A 5,998-nucleotide genomic window follows, 5' to 3' on the forward strand; every position below is an offset into this window, starting at 1 on the left:
TTTACATTGTGTCAGTTACCGTCTATAAGCTGAGTATTTCCAAATAAATGTGTCACTTCTAAATTCCCTGCAAATACAACTACGTAATTTGCTTCCCCCATCTAGGCATCTCACAAATGGGGGAGAGGGGGGTCACAAAACTCCAAGTTCAAAGCTGAACTCATCATTTATTCTGAAACTGTTGCTTCTCCTTAAACCCATTTCAACATTCTCATAATTTCCAAAATCACAGATTGAGTTGGTTGCTCTTATCGTCATTTGATATCTAACAAAATTCCAGTTCTGTGGAGTCTAGCTTCCTAATATTTCTTCAACCTATCAAATTATGTCAAAACCCACAGCCATCCCCCTAGAGTAGGCTTCCAGCGTTCCTTTCTGAATCATTTCAAAAGGCTGATATTCCTGTCTCAATTATTTTGCAGTTCAGGCCATTGTATCTGTATCTTCAGAATTAACAGTTAAAATGCTTCTCTGGTAATGTCTCTCCCCTGAGTAAAAAATCCTTGGGAGTTTTCTCATTATTTTTGGTAGAAAGTCTCAATTTCTTATGGTTGTTCACATTTTCTATTTTGAGTTGAATGATGTCTCTCAAGAAGACATGTCGAAGTTCACACACCTGACACCAGTGAATGTTACCTTATTTGAAAATAGAATTTTGGCAGATGTAATTAAGTTCAGATGAGATCATACTAGATTGGGATTGGCCCTAAACCCAATGACTGGTATCTTTATATAGAGAGGGAGATTTGAAACACAGAGACAGACACACACAGAAGGAAAACCATTATATGAAGACAGGCAGCAACTGGAGTGATACAGATAGAAGCTAAGGGGCACCAGTGATTGCTGGCAACCACCTGCAGCTAGGAAGAGGCAAGGAAGCATTCTTCCCTTGAGATTTCAGAGTGAGTATGGCTCTTCTGATACATTTATTTCATATCACTAGCCTCCTAGCTGTTTTGTGCCATAAGGAATTTATTTTTATCCACCGAGTTAGTGACAATTTGTTATGGCAGCCCTAGAAACAAATACATTTACTTGACAATATCTGGTCCTTGTTTATTTCTACAGTTATAACAATCATCATTCTTTTATGTGCATTCTCCTGATCTACCCTGTACATACACATATATTTATTATTTGTACTTAATTAGCTTTATTATTGATATATTCTCATTCGATACTCTATCTGCCTATATTACCTATGTATCAGTTATGTGTGGTTGTCATAGCAAATTACCACAGATTTGGCAACTGAAACAACAGAAGTGTATCGCAGTTCTGGAGATCATACGCTTATCCTTTTTGCTGGGCTTTAATCAGGGGCTGACAGGGCTACACTCTCTCCAGTCTCTAACGGAGGTTTTTTTCCTTTGCCTCATCTACCTTTGAGTGACTGCTGGCATTCCTTTGCTTGTGGCTACATCATACCAATCTCTGCCTCCATCTTTACCTCACCTTTTCCTCTTTTGTATTTGCATAATTTCCCTCCACCTCTCTCTTATAAGGATACTTGTGATGACATTTAGGATCCACCCACATAATTTAGAATAATCTCATTGAATATCTTTAATTCCGTCTTCAAAAATTTACCAAATAAATTAACACTCAGATAGGTTCCAGAGATTAGAACCTAATATCATTTGTGACTATTTTCGGACCTGACACTCTATCTCATTTTAGACTCTTTTGTCTCTTCCTTTAGTCGTTCTCAATTGGGAGACATTTTGCCTCCCACGGAGCATTTCACAAAGTGTGGAGAAATGGCTGATTGTTACACTTGATAATGCTACTGGCATATGGTGTGAATAGACCAGGAATGCATGTTCTGCTAAACATACGACAATGCATAGGACAGAACCTCCTCTCACCACCACTACCATCAACAACTATGAATTATCTGGTCCAGATGTCAATTGTACTAACACACTGAGAAATCCTACAGTTAATTGAAATTCCATTTCATACCGTTTACTCATAATATCCTTCTGTAATCCTTCTTTTTCCAACAAGACTGATTTAGATGTCCATGACAAATATTTCTATAGCATCTTGGGATTCTTTTATATTAATATTTTAAAAATAACATTGTGATTACCTTTTTAAAAGCCATTTCCATAACTAGGATGTCACTTTCAGAAGGCTGTATAAATGCCTATCTTTTTGTCCTTGTATTAATTGTGCTGACCAACGTCCACACATAAAATAGATGATCAATCAATATTTTAGTGAACAAATGATAATTTAATTTAAAAATTACTGAATTTGCAGGGAACTATAATTTGTCCCCAATTTATTGGAAAGTTCAGACTTCGAGTTTTTTTTTTCCCAAGAAGCTATAACTTTATTAATAGAAACAGTACGAATTTCAAAACCAAGCTGCAGTTACTCTTTTGCAACACTAAAAAAAGGTCCTTGTTTTTAAATGGTTATATGGTTCATTCCATAATAACATTTACAATATCATTACTGTTGTTCTTCAGGGCTCAGACTGCCTTTGCTCTTGAAACATTTGCTTGTGACAAGATCAATTCTATGTCTTTAACTTCCATACCGATGTCAACCTCTTTCTCTTCACCCTCCTCTTGTACCATAGAGTCTATGTATTTTCTTGAATGTTAGAGACATTCAGGATTTACCTTGAACTCTGAATTTCTCAGCAGCTTCTAGCTGTTCTTGCAGAGATAAATCTTCAATCTTGGCTTCCCCAAAACCTATTCAGGTATCTGATGCTGGCCTCTTGGACAAAGAGAATATTCTTAGATTTCTAGATAGTGACTCTAGCAACCCCTGTGACCTGTCAAAGACCCAGTTTCGACACAGCCTTCCATGCCTTCTTTTGACTCCAGCTCTTTTTTCTTTAGGTTTTTCTTTGCTAGCTGGTTCTTCATAGATTTCAGCTACTGCTGCTAGCGGGGCTTGTTGTGTGGTTGCATGTTCCTTGAGCTTCAGTACTGATTCATTACTGTCCAATTCTGTGCCAGACCCTGCTCGGCCTGGGGCTGTGGCAGCTCCTGCTTTGCAGCAGGGATGTTTCTGTGGCTTCACCAGGCATTTGGTTCCAGGAACACAGAACCAGGATGGTGGTAGAAAGAGAACCAGACTTCAAGATAATGACCATATCCACAAGTATGATGACTGATATAGATTTCACAAATTCACATATTCTTGGACACTTTGAACTTCAAATATCCAATCCTATTGATCTTATTCTATTAATTCCATTAACCCTATTATTGTGTTCATGTAATCCAAAAACCATCACATCACATTACTGGCTTTAATCTCAGTTCTCCTCTGTTGTTATTTAGGAGAACAATTGATTTGGGACTTATAGATTATGACACACACTTTGCCTCAGGGCCCTCATTCAAAAAAAAAAAAAAAAAAAAAAAACCACGACAAACATTTTTGAACCATTTGGGGCCAAGGATGCTTTTAAAAATCTGATGAAAGTTATGGATACTATTCAAAAAAAAAAAAAAAAAAAAAAGCAAAAACTTCCATGAGGGAGTTTCCAGGATATGAAGCAAGAGGAAAGAACCAAGGTAAAGAAGTTAAGGATTTAAAAAGATGGAGTTAATTGCTTAGAGAGACTAAGACTAAGAGCTAGAGATTGTAAGAAAGAGGAATTGAGAGGAACAGTCTGCATAGAGAGAGAACTCTGGAGAGCTGCAGAAGGTTCCCTGTGAACACTCAGCAGAGTACTGATCAGGGCAGCAGTTTGGAGAAATAATCAAGGTAGGGCAAAGAACTACCCGAGAAGATTAGTGGGACTGTTACACAGAGATCACACAGGTTTGTTAATAGACTCTGTTCTCACCAGCCAGACTGAAACGTGTTATAATTCTCAGGGCATCAGACATAGTAGTAATCAGAATAGTCTCGCTTTAGTAGTGGGGAAAAATTATCCCTAGAATAAATATGAATGTTGTCCTAAACCTCTAGCTAATTGCAAGGTAAACAAGTTCAATGTTCAAAAATTAATTGTATCTCCACATAGAATAGAAGAATCAGAAATAAAAAATAATTTCATTTTCAAGAATATTGAAATATTACAGATAAATATGATGAAAATGTGTAAAACCTGCACTCTAAAAACTGAATCAAACAGACAAACAAATCTGGGTAAATTTAGGGAAACAAATTGAATGATATGCCATACTCACTGGTCAAAAGATTTAATATTAAGGAATTGATTTCCCCAAATTGATCTGTAGATTCCAGGAAATCAAAATTAAATGTCATTAGGCATTTTTTTTAATAGAAAATAACAAGTTGATCTAATATTCATATGTAATGCAAAGATACTAGAATGCTGAAACAAATATGAAAAAGAACAAAGTTGAATGAGTAATCCTAAATGATTTCAAGGTTTATTATAAAACAACAGTAATCAAGACAGCATAGTATTGACAGGAAAGATAAATGAAGTCTTAAAAAATAAAACAAACAAAAACAAAACAAAATAAAACAAATTCGGATATAGAGAACTGATGGCTGTCAGAGGAGAGAAGGGTGGCATGGATTGAAAAGGTGGAGGGGAATGAGAGGTATAAATTTCCAATTATCAAATAAGTAACCAATGAAGATGAAGTATACAGCACAGAGAATACAGTCAATAATATTGTAATAACTTCTCATGCTATGGCAAAGACTAGACTTACTGTGGTGATCATATTGTAAGGTATATAAATGTTGAATCACTACGTCGTACACCTGAAACTAATATAATATTGTATGCCAACTCCATTTTAATATTTTTTAAAAGTTAAGATAGATAAATTAATCAATACAAAAAATAAAGTCCAGAAATAAACCACACTTATATGGTCAATTGACTCTTAACAAAGGTCTGAATAAATTTCAGTGAAAATAGTTTTATCAACAAATTTTGTTGGATATCCAAATGCAAAAACTTGAACTTCAGTTTATAATTCGTACCATAAAACAAAAATTATTTTAAAATAGATCACTTAGACATATACATATAACCTAAAATTATAAAACTAATAGAAGAATATATTGGAGCAATTACTGTGGAATTTTGGTGATGTAAGATTTCTTAGATGCAACAAGAAAAGTACCATACATAAAAAGGCAATTTGATAAATTGGTCATTATCAAAATTAAAACCATCTGGTTTTCAAAACACCATTAAGAATCGTTATAACTGTTAAGATAATGAAAAGAGATGGCATTAAATATGAGAAAATTATTTTAAAAAATTATACAATAAAGAACTGGTATCAAAAAATATATTAACAACTCGCAAAAATCAGTAACAAAAAAATAAGCAGCCTCATTACAAATTGGTAGACTATTTAAATAGAAACATCCCCATGAAAACATCCCCATGAAAAATCCCATGAAAACATGACATAATGGATCATTAGGTAAATACAAATTAAAACTATAATATCATACTACCACATACCTATTAGAATAGCTAAAATGAAAAACAGTAATTATACAAGTGTTGGAGAGGATGTAGAAAAACTGGAAATATCATACACTGTGATTCCTACTTAATTTTTTGAGACAATTATTCTTAATAGCTAATATATGCATTTAATAGTTTAAAATATTATTTGAAAGAATAAAAATAGTTTTACCCACTACCTCTCTCCTAAGCTGTACTTTCCTCATCTGCGAAATAAAGCAAATACAAGAAAATATACTTGAAAAGTCTTAAGAAACCATAGTACAGATAGATGAATGACTTGCCCAGGGTTACAAAACTAATTAGATATGAATTTAGAGCTTCAGAATCATCTAACCCATAAGCCCATGCTATTTTCACTATTTCTTTTTTCTCACTTGTCTTTTTGCAGTTAAATGATTGTTATATAACAGCTATACTGATGCATAAATGATATGCATTATAATGTACACATATTAAGGGTATAATTTGATAACTTTAGCATATGTATTCATCCATAAAATCATTACAATCAAGATAATAAACATATCTATCACTTGCAGAAATCTCATTTTG

General features: G+C 34.0%; 1 pseudogene; it reads right to left on the bottom strand.

Moving 5' to 3' along the window:
- Window positions 1–2,387: 2,387 nt before the first annotated feature.
- LOC105289858 lies at window positions 2,388–3,055 on the bottom strand (annotated as a pseudogene).
- Between the last annotated feature and the right edge of the window lie 2,943 nt (window positions 3,056–5,998).

The sequence above is a fragment of the Pteropus vampyrus genome, unplaced genomic scaffold (assembly GCF_000151845.1).
Source record: "Pteropus vampyrus isolate Shadow unplaced genomic scaffold, Pvam_2.0 Scaffold29, whole genome shotgun sequence".
In the NCBI taxonomy this organism is placed as follows: Eukaryota; Metazoa; Chordata; class Mammalia; order Chiroptera; family Pteropodidae; genus Pteropus; species Pteropus vampyrus.